The sequence below is a fragment of the Pelophylax lessonae genome, assembly GCF_965119305.1.
Source record: "Pelophylax lessonae genome assembly, chromosome: 1".
NCBI lineage: Eukaryota > Metazoa > Chordata > Amphibia > Anura > Ranidae > Pelophylax > Pelophylax lessonae.
In genome coordinates this window covers 694,176,071-694,202,263 of record NC_138768.1, presented here as the reverse complement: position 1 = coordinate 694,202,263, position 26,193 = coordinate 694,176,071, and positions in this window count along the sequence as shown.

Here is a 26,193-nt window from a genome sequence, read left to right as displayed (position 1 = left end):
AAGCTGAAATTTTCATTTGAATAATTGTTATTGAATACAATATACAGAATTGTAAGAAGACTGAGACTGATAGAACTCAATAGCTGATATTTTCATTTGAATAATTAATATTGAATACAATATACAGAACCTTTTTACAATCATATGTCTATGGGTCATTTAAAGAAGGTACTACATTAAAATTGTGTAATTGTCAGTATCAGGACCTGCATTGGCTTTTTAAAGCGGTTGTAAACCACAGATTAAAAAAAAAAAAAAAACAAACCTGCAAGGCAATGGCATAATGTGCTCATATGCCTCGCATACTAGCATATTATGAAATACTCACCTTTGAACGAAGCCCACCAGCGCTGTAAAGTCACCGCTGAGAGGGCTCACGAGCTCCGGCTATGTGATTGGCCGGAGCCGCAATGACATCACTCCTGCATCACGCTGCTGTTTCCAGCACGGGCACTGAAGGTCTGGCACTGATGATGTCATCGGCTGCATGCACTCTGAATATCTCCTAAACTGTGCAAGTTTAGGAGATATTCTTGGTACCTACAGATAAGCATTTTTACAGAGTTTACTACCACTTTAACCACTTGACCTTCAGGCCTTTTTCTGACACTTTTATTTACATGTAAAAATCAGTATTTCTTTGCTAGAAATATAGCTAGAGCCTCCCAAACATTATATATTTTTAAAGCAGAGGCCCTAGAGAATAAAACAGTGGGTTTTGCAATTTTTATAATGTCACATGGTATTTGCACAGTGTTTTTTTTCAAACGCATTTTTTTGTGAAAAAATACACTTTGAATTTTAAAAACAGAAATACATAATCACATTTTTGGTAAATTATAAAAGAAGATGTTACGCCGAGTAAGTAAATACCAAACATGTCACACTTTAAAATTGCGCACGCCCATGCAATGGTGACAAACAATGTAAACATTACTATCCATAGCCTTTGCAGGGGACCACTTTAGATGTACACAGGAGGTCTAGTGCTAGAATTACTGCCCATGATCTGACGTTTGCTGTGATAACTCACATGTGCGGGACGATCACTGTTTGCGTGTGGGACCGATACATGTGTTCATGTGTGAGCGCGGTGGGCACGAGGACACTTCAAACATTTTTAGCCTGTTTGCTTCTGTGGAACAAAAATTGATGCTGATTGAAGTCTTTTTTTTTATGTGAGTTACTATATTAACTTAAAAAGTGTTATTAAAGTTTTTCACCGTGGTGATCTTTACTGTTGTATATGACAATCGCTGGAGTGGAGGAGTTTATGTCTAAGGCGACAGAGTGTGGAGGAAACCGGAAGACACCCTGTATATTAAGCGCTGTTTGACCTGTATGCAAATATATGTCTTCACTTCAGGTGAGCTGCTAGCGTGCACGGTGGTGGAGCACAGATTGCAATTGGAGTGAGATCACATCACGCAAGAAGCTGCTGTATTTTCATTATCACACAACCAACACTGGACTTTGTTTTGTTTCACTATATCACTATATGGGACTGTTATTAGTAATTGTAGCATTAATGATAAATAACTACTCACTTATGAGAATTAATATTCATTGTTTGTTTTTTTTATTTTTTGCACTTATTGAATAGTATAATGTTGGTAGCACTAGTTGGTAATTTTGAGTAGGCCGGCCATACATGATTTGAACCATTAATGGGCAGGCTGAATGAACCAAGTTGATAGGTCAACTTGGGTACAACCAGCCTGACAGATTCTCTTGCGATTATCGCTAGCGGTTGTGTTTGGTTTACTTTTTTTATTTGGTTAAGGCATAAGTGATTCATATTTATTATCTCTCTGATGGCCTGTCTAGACCTATTTCTCTCAAATATGTAATGTGGGTAGACCCATCCACATGGATGCAAAAACACCACTCATGGACAAGCCCCATATTCAATATATCCTCAAAGATCCTTCTCTAGTAGAAAACAAATGTCTTGGCAGACATTTTGTACCTCATTCCCAGTAAATATGGATGAAAGATTGAGGAGGAAAAGATAGTAAATAATGTGACCCCTAAGGAAGAAAGAATGAAAAAATATTCTGTTCCAAAAGGACCTTAAAGTGGAGTTCCACCCTAATTTAATACTTACCTCCATCTTCTCGCTCCGGGTCACCTGAAAAAGAAATGGATAATCGCATATTTTTTTTTTTTTTTACTTACCTCGTAGCGAAGAAAAAATACTTACCTTACTTCCTTCTTCCTCCTTCCTCGGCCGCGGCCCGTCATCACTTCCTGGCTCTGCAATGATTCCTGGGAGCTGAACGTCATAGCTCCCAGGAATCATTGCGCCTGCACCGGCCATGACGCAAGAAGCTGCTGTATTTTCATTATCACACAACCAACACTGGACTTTGTTTTGTTTCACTATATCACTATGCCCAGAAGCTGTAGAGGGATGAAGCGCGCGACCCGGAAGTGACGTCGGGGCCGGCGCAGAGCATCGTGGTACCGATGAAGGCGGAAGAAGACGCCGAAGGGGATCTCGCTGGCTTCAAGCTGCCCACATCTGAGATGGCAGCGCTGGACAAGACGTTTTTAAGGTAAGTATTTGTCCTAACAGGTAAGTGCAACCCGGGACAGATCAGAGGCTAGCCATTGTGGAATGTACTAGCCCTGACTGTCCCGGGGGTATTTAAAAAAAAAATAAAAAATCCAGGGTGGAACTCCTCTTTAAACCATACATATTTTGCTCCTATATTAGAGCTTCATCCGAGGTTAAAATAATAAAGCGGTGAGTAAGAAAAATTTGAATCAAGTTAGACCACCCAGTCCCCTGGTGAAGAAAAAATGGCGTCTTTTGTTTGTACTCCTCTTATTTATAACCTGGCTGCCTAAAATGGCTGCCTGCACATGCTCATTACTGAGGAGACAATATCGCCATGATAAGGATAAAGAAGAGAAGACAGGCAAAATTGCACTCATCTAAACACTGCCATTTCTTTGACTGGGAAGCCGAGATAGTTTTTTTTTTTTATCTCAGGCTTTCCAGCCTAGAGGCGAGATCTGTGGACCCCAGATCCCACTGTAAAGAGGACCTGTCATGCCCTATTCCTATTACAAGGGATGTTGTAATAGGAATAAAAGTGATAGAAAAAAATGTAAAGGGAAAGTGTCAAAATATAAAAAAAACAATAAAAGAAACAATAAAAAAAAAAAAAAAATGTAAAGCACCCCTGTCCCCACGTGCTCGCATGCAGAAATTAATGCATACATACTGTACATCGCGCCCGCATATGTAAACAGCATTCAAACCACGCATGTGAGGTATCACCGCAAACGTTAGAATGAGAGCAATAATTCTAGCTCAAGACCTCCTCTATAACTCTAAACAGGTAACTTGTGTAGCAATATTTCCAGGCATTGGGCCTGAGGTGGGTCTGCCATTGTTATCGGAAGCACTTCCAACACATTTAAGTTGAAAACCCAAGTGTGAGAATTGAGACAATGACCATTCTGGCATCTTTGGTTTGTGTTGTTTATTTTGTAATGGGGATGGGAGAAGGGAATGAGTGGGATATTCCTCTGGCTCAACTAGGTTTAACTGGGATACTTTGTAGAAAAATGCCTATTAGCGCTGTCCAGACACCAGCTGAATACTGACCAACGCTTCCTGGCGCTTTGAATACTGTTCTGCTGAAACTTCAGGGTCCTTTCACTAGGCAACCCCCTTGATACTTGCAGGCTCCAGGATCCCTGGGACCTTCACCGGAGTGGTCCCCTCTACACTAGGCAGACCCCAGGGGCAGTTCACAGTACTCACGACCTTGGAAGGCTTTCCTGGAACTGAACCCCTCTTTCTCCACTGGTCCTCAGCACACACTGAATCCTCTCTGCAGCTCAGCTCTCCCTTCTGGATTCTCAGGCAGCCACCCAAGACACCCGATCCTTCTGACTGGAGGAGAGACAGCCGTACTCTCCCTCCTGGGACTCTGCTTCCCGCCAAAGACGCTGCGTCATGTGCTCCTCACAAACTTATACCCACTCCCAGAATCCTCTGTGGCAGAATATGCCTTCTGGGGTAGATACAGGCCTGAATGGGCCACTGATTGGATTTCCTTCACTGCCCAATGAGAATGCTCTCATGGAGCCAGTGGGTAAACTCCCCTGTCAGCAGCCACACCTGGGAGACATGACAGTCCAGCTGAAAATCATGGCCCTGCTGTTAGGCAGCCAAAGTCCATTATGCATACGGGACTGACTGGAGCAGTGCGAGCGGTGTGAGGTGTACGGACTGAACGTGCACTGGACGGTTGATGTGCCTGATGATTTCCCTGTGGATCCGTTGGTAGATCCTTGGACGCCGCATCGGGGAAGTAAAGAGGGAGTAAAGAGGAGCAGACTTGGCTAGTAGTCACCGGACTGCTGGCACTGGCCGGTCTTCCTATGCTCCCTGAGGATGCTGACAAGTTGGTAATCTATGTGAAACCTTGGTCAAAGGAAAGCAGTGAGTAAACCCTGGTCAAAGGAAAGCAGTGAGTAACATTCAAGTTGCAATACTCAAGCTGGATCAAGCCCCTTCATTTATTTAAATGACTTTTTTTTCTGTTTTTTTTTTTCCCTTCCGCAATTTAAGCACATTCCACCGCATACTGCCGCATACTGCCAGCCTGCCACACTAAATATCATCTACTCTCTGGGCACAGTATATATGTTTATGTAGTAAACTATTAATTACATAAAGTTGCATAAAGTTAAGCGAAAGATATATACAACCTATGCAAAAAAATTAACAAAGCAGATTGATATCAAGACTGGATGGACTCAAACCTCCCGAACTTCCCCGTCTTACTATACTAAGGAAGGGGAGAGGAGGGGGAAGGGAAGGAGACTGAGACGTTTGAGTACTCCTTCCCCCCCCCCCCTTTTTTCCCTTTTTTTTTTTTTTTTTTTTGGGGAGGAATGCCCAAAAATAAAAGGGGTGTACAGACACGCCGTGCAGTTGCGACATCACCGTCCAAGTCTACGGTAACTATGGCGTCTCAGACCGATCAGACAACAGTGACCAGGGAGGCAGAACTGCCTGCAAGTTTAGAGACACTCATGCATGCTATAGTAGACTGCAAGACAGCCTTGACCTCTAAAATTGATTGTGTACAATCAGATATTGGATTTATCCGTAAAGATATGGATAATTTTCGAGACAGAGTCACCGAGATGGAAACGCGGGTCTCAGAAGTAGAAGACACACAGAAAGGTTATAACTCGGATATTCAGCTGCTCAAAGCCAGGGTTAAGCAGCTGGAGATACGAGCAGAAGATGCAGAGAACCGCAATCGTAGGAACAATCTACGGATTATCGGTCTCCCGGAGGGGTCCGAAGGTGTAAACCCGGGGACCTTTATTGAGCAATTACTTCCGTCCATCCTTCCAGATGCTAAGTTTTCACCTTTTTTTTCAGTAGTACGTGCACATCGGATACCAGTGAAGCGAGGCCCTCCTGGCTCCCCCCCCCCCGCACCTTTATTCTGAGGTTCCTTCATTATGGTGACCGGGACACTGTCTTACGAGCGGCCCGATCTCAGGGTGAAGTGAAATATGAGGGTGGTAAACTTTTTATTTTTCCAGATTACTCTGTTGAAACACAGCGTCAGAGGAAATCATTTGATCAAGCCCGCTTTAAGTTAAGAGAAAAGGGGTTGAAATATAGTACTTTGTTCCCGGCTAAATTGCGGGTTCAAGATGGTGAACATGTGCGTTTCTTTTCTTCCCCTAAAGAGGTGTTATCCTGGCTTGAGACATATAAGTAAGACTGGAGCTGAATATTTTTTTTTTTTTTCTTCTCCTGGTTTGTCACAGTTTACTCTCCCAAATTTTTGGGTGACTCAAGATACTAATATTTTTGTCCTTTTTGAACGCCGGAGTCTTCCCCCCTCCCCCTTTTTTTTTTTTTTAGGGGAAGGGGGGTAATATAGCGCCTTTCTTGACACTTACCCTCTAGGGTGGACTATGAGGTCCGCGGTGGGTGGGATACAAACCCTCTCCAAGTTTGGGGAGATGGGTGGGGTGGGGGGGATGGGGATGTTTGAACATTACTCTGTTATTGTATTTATTGTATTTCTTAGTTATTTTTTTTTCTCTTTTTTTTTTTTTTCCACACAAATTTATTTATACAAAAATGGCTAGTTATAACATAAATGAATACCGAATGGACCAGCCTCCACCCGGCTCCTAGGGAATACTGTAATATTTACTGCTCAATATTTTTTCTTATCCTTTATACACTGTTTTATGAGTGGATATGGACTCTTTAAGGATGATTTCTTGGAATACTAGGGGTTTGAATTCCCCGCAGAAACGCTCCTTAGTGTTCCAATACTTAAAATCGTTTAATCCTCATATATGTGTCCTGCAGGAGACTCACTTGTTGGGTACCCGAACGCTGGCTCTCAAGAAACCATGGGTTGGGCATCATTACCACTCTACGTTTTCTACCTATGCTCGTGGAGTCAGCGTTCTTATCCATAAGTCTCTCCCGTTTAGACTATTGGATCTTTCCCTGGACCCGGATGGACGTTTTGTTTTGCTTAATCTGCAGATATCATCTTTTACTTTACTGCTGGTAGGGTTATATATACCCCCGCCGGCTTCAGTCAGGCTGCTACATAAAATTTTTAAAGAAATTGCAAAATATGAGAATGATAATATACTTATTGTGGGTGATTTTAATATGGTTCCAGACCCGAACATGGACAGAATGAATGGAGATTCTTCTACCAGATCGGATCTTGCTGAATGGGCTGAGACTTATGGGTTGACGGATCTATGGCGTTGGCACCATCCCCATTCTAGGGAATATACCTGCCATTCCGCCACTTATAAATCCTTTTCTCGAATCGATTTAATGTTTGCAGGTGGCTCACTCTTATCTCGGGTGCGGGAGATTCGGGTTCTTCCTCGTGGGATCTCTGACCATGCTCCACTTCTTTTAAATATGGAACTATCTGGCAAACCCTCTGACAGACTATGGCGACTATCCAGATATTGGATTTCTGACCCTGATATAATCCCTTTAGTCGCGCCCCAAATAGCGGCCTTTTGGGAGATAAACCCGGGCACGTCATCAGTGGCTATGGTCTGGGAAGCCTTTAAGGTCTGCACTCGGGGGTATTATCAAACAGCTATTGGCAAGATCCAAAGATATAGGCGAACAAGTCTATTGCAAAAAGAAAAAGAGGCGAGAGATATGGAAAACTTGTATATTCAAACTAGAGACCCCACTCATTATACACGATTTCAATCTTTGACCAGGGAGGTAATGGGAATACGCACAGCTCTCACACAGAAAAAACTGTTTTCTTTATCCCAACGTATTTTTGTACAAGGAGAGTATAACGGTAAAATGCTGGCGCAAATTTCTAGGGAACAGACAAGTGGGTATAGTATAGCACATATTCAGGATCAATCAGGTACTCTTCATTCTAATCCAGAAACTATCAATCACAATTTCACTGATTATTCAGGAGATGAATTGGATCACTATCTGCAGGCAGTGGACTTTCCGGTCTTAACCGATAGAGATAGGGCCAAATTAGACGCCCCTATTACTCTCTTGGAGATCCAGGAAGTGGTGGCTTCCTTACAACCTGATAAAACACCAGGACCGGATGGAATTCCTGTTGAATTCTATAAGGCCCATATGGACCTCTTGGGTCCGCATCTATTAGCCACTCTTGTAGGATCTCTAAATGATGGGGATCTCCCTAAAACAATGAGCGAAGCGGTTATCGTCGTGATCCCTAAATTAGGGAAGGATCCATCATTATGTTCATCATATAGACCTATCTCTTTATTAAATGTAGATGGGAAGATCCTTTCTAAGATTTTGGCCACTCGACTTAATAGTGTTATTATAGACTTGATCCATCCGGACCAAACCGGATTTATACCTGAACGGGGTACGGATATTAATATCCGGAGACTGTTTACACATATGGCCTTGGCGTCGGGGGGGGGGGGGAGCAGGTGTGGTCGCCTCCCTCGACGCCGAGAAAGCATTTGATTCTGTTGAGTGGCCATTTCTTTGGAAGATCCTAGCTAGCTTCGGCTTTGGCCCTAACTTTGTCTCATGGATTAAACTTCTTTATGGGAATCCTACGGCTAGAGTCCGCACTAATTCATCCCTGTCGGATAAATTCCCTCTACTGAGGGGCACCCGACAGGGATGTCCGTTATCCCCGGCCTTGTTTGCCTTGGCTTTGGAGCCGCTCGCGATTATGTTGCGGGCGAACCCACAAGTCCGAGGCATTAAAGTGGGGGTTATTGAAGAGAAGCTGTCCTTATATGCAGATGACACCTTGATTTATTTGGCTGACGCTTCCACCTCATTACATAGGGCCCTACAATTATTCGACATCTTTGGTCGTTTTTCAGGTATACGTATTAATTGGTCTAAGTCTGTCCTTTTTCCACTACACCCATCGGTACCTTTAATTGATACTCAGACACCGTTGAAATGGGTACAGGATATGGTATATTTAGGTATCAAAGTGGGTCCAACACTGGATGTGTACCAGCAAAATAACATCGACCCTTTAGTTTCACAATTAAATAAAAGGTGTGCGTCATGGCGCATGCTTCCTTTGTCCCCGGTTGGCAGAATTAATTTATTAAAAATGAGTTATCTTCCGAAATTTCTGTATTTTTTTCGTAACTCCCCCACTGATATGACTAGAACCTTTTTTTCGAGATTAGATAGTAAGGTAACAACTTTTGTATGGGCCGGGCGTACTCCACGAGTTGCAAGGCGCACGTTATATCTTCCTCTTGCAAGAGGAGGTTTAGCGTTTCCTAACTTTAAGTTGTATTTTTGGGCGGCTGTACTGGTCACGGTCCGGTGGTGGTTCTCCCAGCCCAAAACTAACTCCGCAGTTACATTAGAAGCAGCATTGCTGGGTTCCTATGCGGCCCTTAGTAATCTGGTTTTTCGGGGTGAACGGGCACATCCTCAAATAACCAGTCTGATGAAGACGGTGCTGCGGATATGGTCTCGGGCGCGGGTGATATATAACACACCTCTACATATATCCCCCCACACTCCGCTGTGGGGTAATCCTAATCTAATACATTTGTACCAACTCCCTGACCCCCAGGTATGGGCTGCCAGAGGGATTGTGACCATGAAACATGTTATTAAAGATGGAAGACTTCAAGGCTTTGATGTTCTCCAGTCTACCCACTCATTGCCTCCCACTATGGGGTTCCGTTACCGCCAGCTTAGTCATGCTATGCGGGCCCAGTTCCAAGACCCTGTTGTCTTGGAATCAGACCCTTTGGAGAAAATGCTAACTTTCAAGGTAATAGGGAAAACTCTCTCTGCTATATATTATATACTCTCAACAGATCATAGTCAGTCTCTTGAGAAAACCTATAATAAATGGAAGGACGACATCCCAGACCTGACTGTTGAAGATTGGGAGGAGTCGGTTAATAATTATATCCCCTCAATGATAGCGGCTAGGGATAGATTTATACAACTCAAATTCTTACACAGAGCATACTACACGCCGCAACGTCTTGCTAGGATATATCCCAGGAAGGATCCCTCGTGCACCAGATGTGGGCATGAAATTGGTACTTTTCTACACGTTGTTTGGTCGTGCTCTAAGCTTGCAACATTTTGGAAAGCGGTGACGGATACTATTGGGGAAATTTTTGACACTATGATTCCTTTGGACCCAAAGGTAACTCTACTGAGTAACCTTACAGAAGTGGTTGGGGATAAATATGCTAAAATGTGTATTATGTACACCCTGTTTTATGCCAGGAGAAAAATCCTGTTGCGATGGAAGTTACCTGAACCTCCCACCCGATCAACCTGGATAGCTGCCGTTACTAAGACACTTCCATTCTACCGTTTTACATACGGTAGTAGGAACTGCCCAAAAAAATTTGATAAAGTGTGGTCAGCCTGGATTGATGCTGTAGGCGTGCCAATGTCACCTGTTTCATAAGGACAGAAGCAGGAACTTATTAACTAATTGATGATATTCCATTTTTTTTTATATATTATATCTTTTATATTTTTTTTTTTTCTGCCCCTAAATTGGTTTATTGATATTCCCCTTCCCTTCCTCTCCCAAATTTTTTATTTTTTTTTCTGTGTTTGTATGTATGGATAATACTTTTTTTTTTGGTGCAGAGTAATGTACTGTAGTTGTAAATATTTGTTTTGTTTATATGTCTAACAATAAAATAAAAATTTAATTGTAAAAAAAAAAAAAAAGTCCATTATGCTTTTACCTAGCACCTACCTTGTAGGGTGCTACATCTGTAAAAACGTTTAAAGCGTTGCCTATGGAGATGTTTAGGTACCGAAGTTTGGCACAATTCCACGAGGGTGCGCAATTTTAAAGTGTGACACGTTAGGTATATACAGTGCCTTGCGAAAGTATTCGGCCCCCTTGAACTTTGCGACCTTTTGCCACATTTCAGGCTTCAAACATAAAGATATAAAACTGTAATTTTTTGTGAAGAATCAACAACAAGTGGGACACAATCATGAAGTGGAATGAAATTTATTGGATATTTCAAACTTTGTTAACAAATAAAAAAACTGAAAAATTGGGCGTGCAAAATTATTCAGCCCCCTTAAGTTAATACTTTGTAGCACCACCTTTTGCTGCGATTACAGCTGTAAGTCGCTTGGGGTCTGTCTCTATCAGATTTGCACATCGAGAAACTGACATTTTTGCCCATTCCTCCTTGCAAAACAGCTCAAGCTCAGTGAGGTTGGATGGAGAGCGTTTGTGAACAGCAGTTTTCAGTTCTTTCCACAGATTCTCGATTGGATTCAGGTCTGGACTTTGACTTGGCCTTTCTAACACCTGGATATGTTTATTTGTGAACCATTCCATTGTAGATTTTGCTTTATGTTTTGGATCATTGTCTTGTTGGAAGACAAATCTCCATCCCAGTCTCAGGTCTTTTGCAGACTCCATCAGGTTTTCTTCCAGAATGGTCCTGTATTTGGCTCCATCCATCTTCCCATCAATTTTAACCATCTTCCCTGTCCCTGCTGAAGAAAATCAGGCCCAAACCATAATGCTGCCACCACCATGTTTGACAGTGGGGATGGTGTGTTCAGGGTGATGAGCTGTGTTGCTTTTAAGCCAAACATAAAGTTTTGCATTGTTGCCAAAAAGTTCGATTTTGGTTTCATCTGACCAGACCACCTTCTTCCACATGTTTGGTGTGTCTCCCAGGTGGCTTGTGGCAAACTTTAAATGACACTTTTTATGGATATCTTTAAGAAATGGCTTTCTTCTTGCCACTCTTCCATAAAGGCCAGATTTGTGCAGTATACGACTGATTGTTGTCCTATGGACAGAGTCTCCCACCTCAGCTGTAGATCTCTGCAGTTCATCCAGAGTGATCATGGGCCTCTTGGCTGCATCTCTGATCAGTCTTCTCCTTGTATGAGCTGAAAGTTTAGAGGGACGGCCATGTCTTCGTAGATTTGCAGTGGTCTGATACTCCTTCCATTTCAATATTATCGCTTGCACAGTGCTCCTTGGGATGTTTAAAGCTTGGGAAATCTTTTTGTATCGAAATCCAGCTTTAAACTTCTCCACAACAGTATCTTGGACCTGCCTTGTGTGTTCCTTGTTCTTCATGATGCTCTCTGTGCTTTAAACGGACCTCTGAGACTATCACAGTGCAGGTGCATTTATACGGAGACTTGATTACACACAGGTGGATTTTATTTATCATCATTAGTCATTTAGGTCACTATTGGATCATTCAGAGATCCTCACTGAACTTCTGGAGAGAGTTTGCTGCACTGAAAGTAAAGGGGCTGAATAATTTTGCACGCCCAATTTTTCAGTTTTTTATTTGTTAACAAAGTTTGAAATATCCAATAAATTTCATTCCACTTCATGATTGTGTCCCACTTGTTGTTGATTCTTCACAAAAAATAACAGTTTTATATCTTTATGTTTGAAGCCTGAAATGTGGCAAAAGGTCGAAAAGTTCAAGGGGGCCGAATACTTTCGCAAGGCACTGTATTTACTCGTCGTAACATCATCTTTCACATTATACAAAAAAATCAGGCTAACTTTAGCGTTTTGTTTTTTTTAACTCCTGAAACAGTTTTTTTCCAAAACAAACGTGTTTGAGGAATTGCTATGCAAATATCATGTGATATAAAAAGTTGCAATGATCACCATTTTATTCCCTAGGGTCTCTTCTAAAAAAAAAAAAAAAAAAAAAAAAAAAAATATATATATATATATATATATATATATATATATATATATAATGTTTGGGGGGTCTTAAGTAATTTTCTAGCAAAAAAAGATGATTTTTAAATGTAGGAGAGAAGTGTCAGAATTGGCTTGGGTAGCAAGTGGTTAAATGACCACTGCACTCTTAATGCTATATTGTCCAACAGTTGCCCATTACTTTAGTAAATATGTTAATGAATTTCTTCTTTAAAGTGGTTGTAAAGGCTGAATGTTTTTTTTTACATTCATGCATTCTAAAATTCGTGTGCCTGGCCAAGCAGGGTGGGAGATACCCATATTCACCAGCGCTACAAAAATACATCAAGCCAGATTGGAAGGCAATCCAACTGGGGAGCACTCACAGGATGTAACAGCATTCAGTAGTAGCAGGTGGTCTCAGGTGTTCCGGCAGTGTCTCTCTCTCGAGGCAGAATAGGCCGCATTCTGTCCCTCGAGAAGAGACACTGTCTGTACCCAAGTGAGGAGGCTTCCAGGTAGGTTGGCGTGTCCTTGCACATTCCCTACTTTTCCCGGAACCCTTCCCTGATGCTAAGTACTGTCCCTAACCCTTCCCTGATGCTAAGTACTGTGTCCCTACTCTAGACACACGCAGAAATGCATGCCAAGCCCAGGAGCCAGGGTCTTAAGTAGACTTTGCTAGCTCAAGATTGCCAGCAAAGTCACATGGAGAGCCAGTATCCAACCAGATAGCTGCCCCCTTTGACCCAGGAAACCATAGAGGAACTAGATTCCTTTTGACTGGAGTTAACCACTTGCCGACTGCCTAACGCCGATCTACGTCGGCAGTCAGCCCCTCACAGGCAAAGTGACGTAGGGCTACGTCACTAGCTTGTGAGGGTCTAGGGAGCGAGCGCGCGCCCCCGGAGGCGCGCTCCCGCTCCCGCGTGGTCACGGACCCCCCCGCGCGTGTGACCGGCGGACCCGATGTCCGCCGGTCACTCGGCGATCGGCGGGGGAGAGGGAGAATGTCAGGCAGCCTGTGTAAACAAGCTGCCTGTCATTCTCCTTGCTGTTAGGATACTGATCACTCGGATCTAGTATGTAGATCCGTTGATCAGTGTCCATACAGTTCAAGCCCCAGCCAATCACAGTAGAAAGCACGCCCCTAGGGATACACACAGCCCCTCCCTCCCAAATAAAGTTAACCCCTTCACTACCAGTGTATTTTTACAGTAACAGTGCATATATATAGCACTGATTACTGTAGAAATGTCACTGGTAACCCCAAAAGTGTCAAAAATGTCAGTCAAGGGTCCGATCTGTCCGCCCCAATGTCGCAGTACCGCAAAAAAAATCGCAGATCGCCGCCATTACACGTTAAAAAAAAAAACAACAAAAATGACAGAAATCTTTCCCTTTGTTAGTAAACGCGATAACTTTTGCGCAAACCAATCAAAATACGCTTTTTGCGATTTTTTTTACCAAACATAGGTAGCATAAAACAAATTGGCCGAAAAAGTAAAAAAATTTTGATTTTTAATTTTTTTTTGGGGGAATTTCATATAAAAAAATGTGAAAAATATTGCTATTTTTGCAAAATTGACGCTCTTTTTTTGTTTATAGCGCGTGATCAAAAAATCGCACAGGTGATCAAATACCACCAAAAGAAAGCTCTGTTTGTGGGAAAAAAAGGACGCCAAATTCGTTTAGGTACAGCGTCGCACGACCGCGCAATTGTCCGTTAAAGTCACGCAGTGCCGAATCGCAAAATACCCCCTGGTCGGAATGGGGGTAAAATCTTCCGGGGCTTAAGTGGTTAAGCGTCACATGTAGTGGAGAAAATACCTGCCCTCCACTCCTCCCTCTTTAACAGATCCTGTCTTCGGCATAATAACACAGTAATAAACAACATTAACCTCATTCGGTCTGCCTGCCACATATATACTGTGGCAGGGTGGCCCGGCTGGGCAAAGTCACGTACATGTACGTGATTTTGTGTAGGAGATGTCGAAGGCACGCTCGATTGGACACATGGCCGCCCGGACCCGTTGATTGTTTGGCGGAATGGCAGAACGGGGGTCTGCCTATGTGAACAAGGCAGACCGCCATTCTGTCACAGAGGAAGAGAGAGATCTTGTGTTTCAGCTAAGCTAAAACACAGATCTATCTTTTCCTTTAGTGCATCCACTCCCCCCACAGTTAGAAAGCCCTCCCTAGGAGCACACTTAACCCCTTGTTCAACCCTGGTATTAACCCCTGTCATTTATACAGTAACAGTTCATTTTTTTTAGCACTGATCACTGTATTGGTGTCACTGGTCCCCAAAAAGTGTCACTTAGTGTCAGATTTGTCTGCCGCAATGTCGCAGTCCCGCTTAAAATTGCTGATCGCCGCCATTACTAGTAAAAAAATAAAAATAAATAAAAAAAAAAATAAAAAATAAAAAATAAAAAGTCCATAAATCTATCCCATACCTATAACCTATAACTTTTGCGCAAACCAATCAATATACACTTATTAGGATTTTTTTTTGCTAAAAATATGTAGCAAAATACATATTGGTCAAAATTGATGAGAAAAATTGTTTTTTTTTTAATTTTTATTGGGTATGTTTCAACCGCAGAGGTGATCAAATACCACCAAAAGAAAGCTCTATTTGTGGGAAAAAAAGGACATCAAGTTTATTTGGGTGCAGCATCGCACGACCTTGCAATTGTCAGTTAAAGCAACGCAGTGCAAAAAATGGCCTGGTCATTAGGGAGGTAAAACCTTCCGGAGCTGAAGTTGTTAAAACTGCGATAATAATTAAGTCATAACAGAAAACATTCATACAACCTAATCAGAGTACTTTGGAGGAAGTTGGCTGCAGTTAGACTGCATGTGGCGGCAGGCCTCAATGTCCCCGCAGGAGTCATCTCTCAAATAGTCATCTTTAGCCTGAGGTCCCGGAGCCTCGGGTGCATATGGGCCTGGACGTGGTATACTAGGGCCTGCTTCTTCTAAATCTGTAGGGGCTGGAGGCTCTAGCACGGGAGGAGCCAGGTACCATTGATCAGGAACCTCTTGTACTGGTGGGACATATATAGAGTTGCGTGTCTCTCTTTCTCTGGCAGGTTTGGCTTGAACAATCTATATACTGGAGCTGGAGGAAAGGGCTGCTGCTCAACCCAATAAGGGGTTCTCTCCCACCATCCAATTTACTGGCTCTTTCACTTTTGGTGTTCTTTACCAACACCCGGTCCGGTCCCCCGGTAACAATGACAGCTTCTATAGGGTGGAGCCGTTGACCAAGTCCATGTATCCATCCAGCACCAGCTGTTCCCCTTTCTGTACTTGGTCCCAGTGCTCCTGCACCCAGGTGCTGGGCGTGTGGGGTGTCAAACTCTCTGTGGAGCCCAGTAGGAGGTCTAATGATAATAGGCCATAGCGCATGAACACCAGGAAGTACAGCGTGTGACTTGTGTCCTGATGTACTGTGTTTTTGTAGGCCCATACCACAGACCCCACATGTTGATTCCATCTATCTCAATGCTCTTTTCCTCTTTGCCCATTCAATAGTCCCTAGCATGCCCAACAGGGTGCGATTGAACTGTTCACAAGCTCCATGGGGTGCTATGCAACTTCTGGATACCACTGAGGTGGCACAGTTCGGACATAATCGATGATTTAAAGTTTAGGCCTTGGTCCGAGAGTATACACTTGGGGCAGCTGTATGGTTGGACCACGTGTTCCCATAACAGTTTAGCCGTGGTCAGGGCCATCTGGTCCTTGGTTGGGACTACCACCACGAACTTGGGGAAGTGGTCAACAAAGACCAGGGCAAAGTGATACCCTTAAGGGGGAACTGGAGATTGTTAGTAAGTCCATGGTGACCAGTTCAAAGGGCTCTAAAGGTGGTAACGGTCATGAGTGTTGGCTTTTGAGAAGGGGCTTTATGCACAAAACAGGATTCCACACTTTCAGCAAGCCTTCTGAACCCAATCTGCAAGTTGTGGGCAAAAGAAGTACCTCCTGACTAAGCACTTGGTTTGCTTGACTCTGAAGTGCCCACTGACAGCATGCAGTACCTACCTGACAGATTTGAGGGATATGCGACTGGGAGACCACAATTTGCAGGATGCACGCTTGCTGATACTGCATATTGTTCCATGTCTCTAGCCAATCCCACTTTTCAAGATCACTCGTACTGTGTTTAATAGTCCCTGGCATTCATGGGAAGACGGCTTAGGCCACTGCGACAGGAAGCGTTGCACTTGCATGAGATTGTGGTCCTTTTGTTGGATTAGGGCCCATTCGTCCCAAGTGTAAATCTCTGACCAACTGGGGGACTGTAATTCACTCCTTGAGGGAGCCTGAGGAGGCTGCCGTGGGTAAAACCGTGGCTACCGCAACATTCTCTTGACCTGAATCTATGTCCTCTCTTAGGCATTCTAATCTTAAATAGACTCTGCCTGACCCAAGATGGTCACTAAAGTCACATATGTCGCCAGCATCCAACTGGATAGCTGCCCCTGTGACCCAGGAATCCATAGCGGAGCTAGGTTTCTCTTGACTCTCTCTCCCTCTGCCATGTCACTGTGGTTGAGCATCACCTGCAATGCAGAAAATAGACTGCACCTGCCTAAACACTGTCAGTGGCCCTGCGAGGTGCTTTCTAGATTCCTGTTGCAGTACATTACTTCAAACTCAGAGGAAGATTGAGTGATTTTTCTGACTTTAGCAAAACTGCAATGTTTGCTGGTTACCATTAACAATTCACTGATGTTATTTGCTGCTTTGAATTACTCCTTAACCACTTGACCTCAGGAGGGTTTTACCCCCTTCAAAAAAGAGCATTTTATGCTATTCAGCACTGTACTAGTTTAACTGGCAAATGTGCAGTCATGCAGCACTGTATGCAAATTACATTTTCATAATTTTTCTTCACAGAAATAGGTCTTTCTTTCGGTGGTATTTTAACACCACTGTTTTTTTTTTTTCTTCTATATAAATGAAAGTTTGAAAAAATACCCCAATATTTTCTACTACCTGTTATAAAACATATCCAATGAAAAAAATAAAAAAATACAATTTCTTCATAACTTTAGGCCAAAATGTATGGGGCAGCATCCAGGATCACCCTTATTTATAAATAATTATAATACCTTAAATAATTGACACCACACCATCTGTTGGAATAAAATGTTATAGGCCGCGGCCGTTTATTATTTGTATTAAAATATAAATAAATACATAATTAAAAATACAACAATATATTCAACACTGTAAGCCACCCGATCACCACGATCCGGGTGCTAATAAATAACAACATCATAAATTATTTATCCGTGCAAAACTTTAAACATACAAAACATATTGTCCCCCTTTGCATCAAGCAAAGGTGACCCTCAAATAATAAATTTGACCGCGACAGCCAGGGGAGGGGGGGAGGTTAAAGCTGAATTCTTCTTGTCTTCTTCATGATGACTGAAGGAATCGGCGGCAAAGAGCCCCTTAAATAGCCCTCACCAGAACCAGAACCAGAACCGACCGGCTCTTGGCTCTTTGGGCGGCAATTTTGAGCGGGAAGCGGGTAGAGGACCCAAATCTCCCCAGATACAGGGAGAGCTTTAGGCGGGAAGACCAGATAATTTTAAAATCTCCCTAGCTACAGGCATATTTTTGAGCGGGAAAGACAAGCTCAGGAGAGCAGGGTCAAAAGTTCAATTGACCCTTTGTAACCTAAGCCTTACCACAGCTAATAATTAAACCTATCTACACTACCCTGCCCTGTCACAGCCCCATGGGGAAAATGGGGGCATATTTATGCCCATTTTCCTTACATTCTGCTACATGTCTTTGGTAAAAAAAAAAAAAAATCCCAATAAGTGTATATAATTAGTTTGTGCAAAAGTTATAGCATCTACAAACGATGGTATATACTGTATATACTGTATACTTGAATTTACGCAGCTATAGATGGCGGTAATGGCAGTGATCAGCAACTTATAGTGTGACTGTAATAGACACTAACAGACGCTATCTGGGAGGGTCACTAACTGACACTGACATCGCTAGTGACACTAAGGCTACATGTACACGGGACGTTTTAAAAAGTCCTTTGAACGCTGGAATTCAACAACTATGTAAAGGACGTTTAAAACGTCCGTTGTGTCGCGTTTGCAGCCGCGTTTAGCGGCATTTAGCGGGCGTTTGCGCTCAGATCCATTTTTAGAGGTCAAAAAATCATTCCCCTTTAACCGCTTCCATACAGAGCAGTTAGACCCCCTTCCTGCCCAGACCAATTTTCAGCTTTCAGCACTCTCACACTTTGAATGACAATTGCTCAGTCATGCTACACTGTAACCAAACAAAATTTTTATCATTTTTTTCACACAAATAGAGCTTTCTTTTGGTGGTATTTGATCACAACTGGGGTTTTTTTTTTTTTCGTGATATAAGCAAAAAAAGAGCAAAAAATTTGAAAAAAAAACACTTTTTTTTTAGTTTCTATTATAAAATTTTGCAAAAAATTAATTTTTCTTCATACATTTGGGCCAAAATTTATACTGCTACATATCTCTAGTAAAATTAACCCAAATTAGTGTATATTATTTAGTCTGTGTGAAAGTTATTGAGTCTAGAAGCTATGGTACCAATTACTGAAAATTGATCACACCAGGTGTACTGATGGCCTATCTCCTTTCTTGAGGCCCTGAAATGTCAGGACAGTACAAATACCCCCCAAATGACCCCTTTTTATAAAGTAGACAGTCCAAGGTATTTAGTAAGAGGCATGGTGAGTTTTTTGAAGTTATAATTTTTTCCCACAATTCTTGGGAAAATGAAGAAAAAATTTTGTTTTTCTTTTTTTCCCAAAACGTTGTCAATTTATAAGCTATTTCTAACACATAGCATGTACACAGCAAAAATGACACCCCAAAATTCATTCTGCTACTCCTTCTGAGTATGGCGATACCACATGTGTGAGACTTTTACACAGCCTGGCCACAAAAAGAGACTCCACGTCCAAGTAGCACCATAAGGCGTTTTAAGAGCATAAATACACATAAAACTTTCTTACTACCTATCACATTTTTCAAGGCCCTAGAGCACCAATACAATGGAAAAGTGCACAAAATGACCCCATTTTGGAAAGCAAACACTCCAACGTATATTCTATGAGGCATTATGGGTCCTTTGAACATGTCATTTTTTTCCACAAGTTTTTGGAAAATGTGGGAAAAAAATAAAAACTTTTTTTTTTTTTTACACAAAGTTGTCAATTTATAGGATATTCCTAACACATAGCATGTACATAGCAAAAATGACACCCCAAAATACATTCTGCCACTCCTCCTGAGTATGGAAATACCACATGTGTGAGACTTTTTCACAGCCTAGCCATATAGAGGGGCCCAACATCCAAGGAGCACCATCATGCATCCTAGCCACTTGCCTAGGCCTATTTTTGACATTTGGTGTTTACAAGCTAAAATCAGTTGTTTTTGCTAGAAAACTACTTAGAACCCCAAAACATTATATATTTTTTTTTAGCAGAGACCCTGGAGAATAAAATGGAGATTATTGCAATATTTTTTATCACACCGTATTTGCGCAGCGGTCTTCCAAACGCAATTCTTTTGGAAAAAATTCACTTTTTTGAATTAAAAAATAAGAAACCAGTAAAGTTAGCCCAATTGTTTTCCATAATGTGAAAGATAATGTTACGCCGAGTAAATTGATACCCAACATGTCATGCTTCAAAATTGCGCACGCTCACAGAATGGTGACAAACTTTGGTACTTAAAAATCCCCATAGGCGACACTTTAAAAATTTCTACAGGTTGCTATCTTAGAGTTACAGAGGAGGTCTAGGGCTCAAATTATTGCTCTTGCTCTAACGATCGTGGCGATACCTCACATGTGTAGTTTGAACACTGTTTACATATGTGGGCGGGGTTTCCGTATGCGTTCGCTTCTGCGCGCGAGCTCGCGAGGACAGGGCGCTTTAATTTTTTTTTTTTTTAATATTTATTTTATTTATTATTTTTAATTTTTACACTGTTTTACACGACAGGACCTCTTTTTTGTGAGATCTGGGGTCAAAAAGTCCTCAGATCTCACAACTACACACTAAAAAAAAAAGGGACCTTTAAACTCGTTGCTAGGCAATGACGTTTGCCGTAGCTCCGGTCCTCCAAGACCATAGAGTCGAGTGAGGGCAAGCTTGCCCTCACTCGACATCCTGTCTGTGAGGATCCGGGACCGGATCGTTTTTCCCGCTGCTGGCGGGTCCGGTAAGCGGGGAAAAGGACCAGAATGCGGTGGGAGGGGGGGCACCTCTTCCGCCACCCAGGAAGGGGGATCCCGCGGTGAATCCGCCGCTAAGACCACCCTTATCGGAAAGCTAACCGTCCACCGTTTAAAAAAATACCAGGGTTATGGCAGCTATCTGCTGCCATAACACCGGTATTTAGGTTTAAACGGAGGACATATATAAACCTTTCTGGACTTAGACATGGTGGCTGTATGAAGGGTGACAGGTACTCGGGTACTTTGCTGGGCAGGTGACAGGTACTCTGGTACTGATGAGCAAGTGGAAGGTACTCGAGTACTCCGATAGGCAGGTGACAGGTACTCGGGTACTCTTATGGGCAGGTGACAGGCAGGTGATAGGTACTGATGAGTAGTACTGATACTGATAGGTGATACTGATACTGTACTGATGGGTACGGATGATCAGTACTGATACTGATAGGTGATAGGTACTGATGGGTACTGATGAGTAGTGATGGGTACTGATGAGCAGGTGGGAAGTACTCGGGTACTTCAGGTGTCAGGTACTCTGATGAGCAGGTGGAAGGTACTCGGGTACTCTGATGGGTAGGTGACAGGTACTCGGGTACTCTGATGGGTAGGTGACAGGTACTCGGGTACTCCGGTAACGGGTACTCAAAGTACCAGAGTACCTGTCATCAGAGTACCCGAGTACCTGTCATCAGAGTACCCGAGTACCTGTCATCAGAGTACCCGAGTATTCGTCATCGGAGTACCCGAGTACCTGTCATCAGAGTACCCGAGTACCTGTCATCAGAGTACCCGAGTACCCGTCATCAGAGTACCCGAGTACCCGTCATCAGAGTACCCGAGTACCTGTCACCAGCCCATCAGAGTACCCGAGTACCTGTCATCAGCCCATCAGAGTACCCGAGTACCTGTCATCAGAGTACCTGATGGGCTGGTGACAGGTACTCGGGTACTTTGATGGGCTAGTGACAGTTGCTTTTTATTGGGGGGGGGTCAATCAGTGTGGTTGGGGTGCACTGTACTTGGTAACTAGCTGTTACCACAATCTCCTCCTCACACACTGATCCTGTGTGTGAGGAGAACACGGTGACAGCTAGTTACCGTGTTCTCATTTGACATTTATGACCGGCTGTGATTGGACACAGCCGGTCACGTGGTAAAAAGCCAATTTCATTGGCTCTTTACCTAGATCGGGGATGGGCTCTGTCCGAGGGACGAGCCTCGTCCCCGATCGCCGCGCTGCGCGCCCCCGGGGGGCGCGCATTGAGGAAGGAACGAGTGGCTCGCGCTGGAGCCGCTCATGTGATCGGCTGTGATTGACACAGCCGATCACGTGGTAAACAGCCAATTTCATTGGCTGTTTACCTTGATCGGGGTTGGGCTCAGTCCGAGGGACGAGCCTCACCCCGATCGCCACGCTGCGCGCCCCCGGGGGCGCGCAGTAGCGGCGAGACCGGGCGGACGTCATATGACGGCCGCCAGGAACAAGAAAGGATTCCTGCTGACGTCATTTTATAATGGCGTGGTATGGAAGGGGTTAAACAGTAAAAACGCAAGTGCTAAACGCTGGTGATCGCGTTCGGTTGCGTTTAAAATGCCGGTAAACACACGTTCTGAACATCCTGAAAGCAAATAATTGCTTTCCAAAAAACGACACTGAACTCAACTGCCTCTAAATGACTGTAAACGACTCAGTGTACATGGACAGATAAGATAACATAGAGGAGGGTTCAGGGGCTTCTGAAAAAAATGCCCAACTGCTCCTAAACGTCCGTTTACAAGTAGCAGTGTACATGAGGCCCAACACAGTGATCAGTGATAATATTGCACACTGACACTGTACTAATGACATTGAATGGGAAGGGGTTAACATCTATGGGGCAATCAATGGGTTAACTGTATGCCTAACAATTTGTAATGTAAGTAATGTGCTTTTACTTTACTATCTGCCTGTTTTTCAAACAGTCAGATTGCTATTCATAGTACACAGGGTTCTGTGTTTTTGTAAACACAAAACTCTGCGTGTGATTGGCCACAGCCAATCAGCTGACTACCACCAAAATATTGGCTTAAATCAGCTGCCAAACTTGTGCTGTGTCCAGTCACAGCACGGGTTGGCAGGGAGCGTGTGCATGCGTGCCCCAAACATAGAAACAAGCCAGTGACGTATGGGTACATTGTCTGGCCTAACTGTGCCGCCCACCCACAGTAAATCTACTCTGGGTGGGTTAATAGTAGGTAATGCAGTCATTTTAATGCATAGATGGACATGGCACATATATGTTCAGTTAGCCAGGACATTCTGTACATGTATACTGGCTCTTGAGGCATTGAAGTTCTTATTCTGACAGATAAGTAATGCCGGCTAAATATAACCACAGCACAAGTCATAGTTATACTTTAGTCACAGTTTTATGTCAGTGCCATGTTTGTCACCTAAGAGAAGAAAATATTGACTCTAACCTGAGACAGAGGAAGGAAACAGGCATTGGCTAAAAGTTGCATGAGTTTTTTTTTTTGTGTTCCTTATTTATCTGCAAATATACCCAGACAGTGGTGATGTCATACATAAAAAAGGTAAGTTATTGATCCCATATTGTATAATATTTTATGGCTGCCAACATTAAAAAAAAAAAAAATCCAGGGGCACCTACTCTGCTGTGTTTCCAGCAAGCTATTGTAATGTACTTTAATTAGCAGCGGATCATTAATTTAAAATGGCCATGGTTCTTCAAGAACTATGGCCATATCGTTAATCGCTAACCAAATTATTTATGACAGCCATTGTACGCAGCACTTTACATACTGCACATTCATATCATTGCACAATTTCATTTTAAAATGCTGTATACACAGGAAGATTTATCATAATAAGAACTTAAACCCTGCCAAGTAGATATTGTTCATTAGTAAAACTATTTATGTGTTTGTTTAGCTATCTACAACTTTTATTCTGTTTAGTCTATTGAAAGTGTGACAACTCACCAGCAAAATCTCACGTGGCAACATGACTGCGAGGTAGATCAATAGATGTACACTATGCTACCAAAAGGATGCCTGCCTTTCCACCCACATATACTTTAATGGCATCCCAGTCTTAGTCCGTAGAGTTCAATATTGAGTTGGCCCACCCTTTGCAAGTATACCAGCTTCAACTGTTCTGGGAAGGCAGTCCACAAGGTTTAGGAGTGTTTCTATGGGAATGTTTGACCATTCTTTCAGAAGCGTATTTGTAAAGGTCAGGCACTGATGTTGAAGAGAAGGCCTGGCTTGCAGTCTACACTCTAATTCATCCCAAATGTATTCTATCAGGTTGAGGTCAGGACTCTGTGCAGGCCAGTCAAGTCCCCCCACCCCAAACTCACTCATCTATGTCTTTATGGATCTTGCTTTGTGCACTGGTGTGCAGTCATGTTGGAAAAGGAAGGGCCAACACCAAACTGTTCCCACAGAGTTGGGAGCATGAAATTGTCCAAAATGTATTGGTATGCTAACGCCTTAAGAGTTACCTTCACTGAAACTAAGGGGCCTAGTGTAACTACTGAAAAACAACCCCATACCATAATCCCCCCTCCACTAAATGATTTGGATCAGTGCACAAAGCAAGGTCCATAAAGACATGGAGTGGAGGAACTTGACTGGCCTGCACAGAGTCCTGACCTCAGCCCGACAGAACACCTTTGCGATGAATTAGAGCACAGACTGCGAGCCAGAATTTCTCTCCAACATCAGTGCCTGACCTCACAAATGCGCTTCTTGAAGAATGGTCAAACATTCCCATAGACACACTCCTAAAGCTTGTGGACAGCCTTCCCAGTAGAGTTGAAGCTGTTATAGTCGCAAAGGGTGGGCCAACTCAATATTGAACCCTACGGACTGGGATGCCATTAAAGTACATCTTGGTGTAGAGGCAGACGTCCCAATACTTTTGGTAATATAGAGTATACAGAAGGCACTAGATAGGCAACACATCTGTCCAGCTGCAGTAAACATAACAGTACCAGATGTGTGTCAGTAAGTGTAGGTCTCCATTCTATGTTGCCGCTTACTTCCCTGGTCTCTGTGCCACTGGTGGAGAGGGGACATCTGTTCTGTAATCTGTGTGATTTCTTCGCTGCAGTGGGTGGTGAAGGGAAACTGGTTCCTCCCGGCCATTGAAAACCCTGTTTCACAGACACCACGAGCATGCTCCCCAGCAGTAGGGCTTACCCTTCCAACACTGCTCACCTCTGCCCCCCCCCCCCATCCCTTGCCACCCTCTTGCAACCTTTCCTACCCCTACATACCCCCACACTCTCTTCCAATATTGCTCACATCTGCACCCCCTGCAACCCTCTTCCAGCACTGTTTACATTTGCAAATCTTTACCTTTGGGGGGGTTGGGGTCAATTATGGCTCCAGTCTGAATGTATTCACTATGTCATAGCTGACCACTCAGATTGTTTCCTGTGATGACCAAGTTGTCAGTGATATCCCGGTCTGATAGGTGGCAGTTTTGTGCAGTGTCGAGTGTTAACCGAAAAAAGGGAACATAGATTAAAGTTCCCTTAGCATTGGCATTAGTCAGGTGAATGTTAATCCACAGTTCAAACTTGGGAAAGGGATAAACTGAATATTGTCTGCCTCGGTTTAAAAATGTTTGTTGAATAATAGCCAAAAAAGTTTTAGTTTTAAGAAAAATACTTTATACTAATGCCCCTCATGAAACGCATAGAAATACCCCCAGACAAAAGGAAAAATGACTTTTACTCATACAAACCCGATTCCAAAAAAGTTGGGACACTGTACAAATTGTGAATAAAAACAGAATGCAATGATGTGGAAGTTTCAAATTTCAATATTTTATTCAGAATACAACATATATGACATATCAAATGTTTAAACTGAGAACATGTATCATTTTAATGAAAAATACGTTGATTTTAAATTTCATGGCATCAACACATCTCAAAAAAGTTGGGACACGGCCATGTTTACCACTGTGTGGCATACCCTCTTCTTTTTAGAACAGTCTGCAAACGTCTGGGGACTGAGGAGACAAGTTGGTCAAGTTTAGGAATAGGAATGTTGTCCCATTCTTGTCTAATACAGGCTTCGAGTTGCTCAACTGTCTTAGGTCTTCTTTGTCGCATCTTCCTCTTTATGATGCGCCAAATGTTTTCTATGTGTGAAAGATCTGGACGCAGGCTGGCCATTTCAGTACCCAAATCCTTCTTCTACATAGCCATGATGTTGTACTTGATGCAGTATGTGGTCTGGCATTGTCATGTTGGAAAATACAAGGTCTTCCCTGAAAGAGACGACGTCTGGATGGGAGCATATGTTGTTCTAGAACTTGGATATACCTTTCAGCATTGATGGTACCTTTCCAGATGTGTAAGCTGCCCATGCCACACGCACTCATGCAACCCCATACCATCAGAGATGCAGGCTTCTCTTGTCCTCTTTAGTCAGGATGACATGGCTTCCCAGTTTTCCAAAAAGAACTTCAAATTTTGATTTGTCTGACCACAGAACAGTTTTCCACTTTCCACTAGTTGTCCATCTTAAATGAGCCTTGGCCCAGAGAAAACGCCTGCGCTTCTGGATCATGTTTAGATATGGCTTCTTTTCTGGCCTATAGAGTTTTAGCCGGCAATGGCGAATGGCACAGGGGATTGTGTTCACAGACAATGTTTTCTGGAAGTATTCCTGAGCCCAT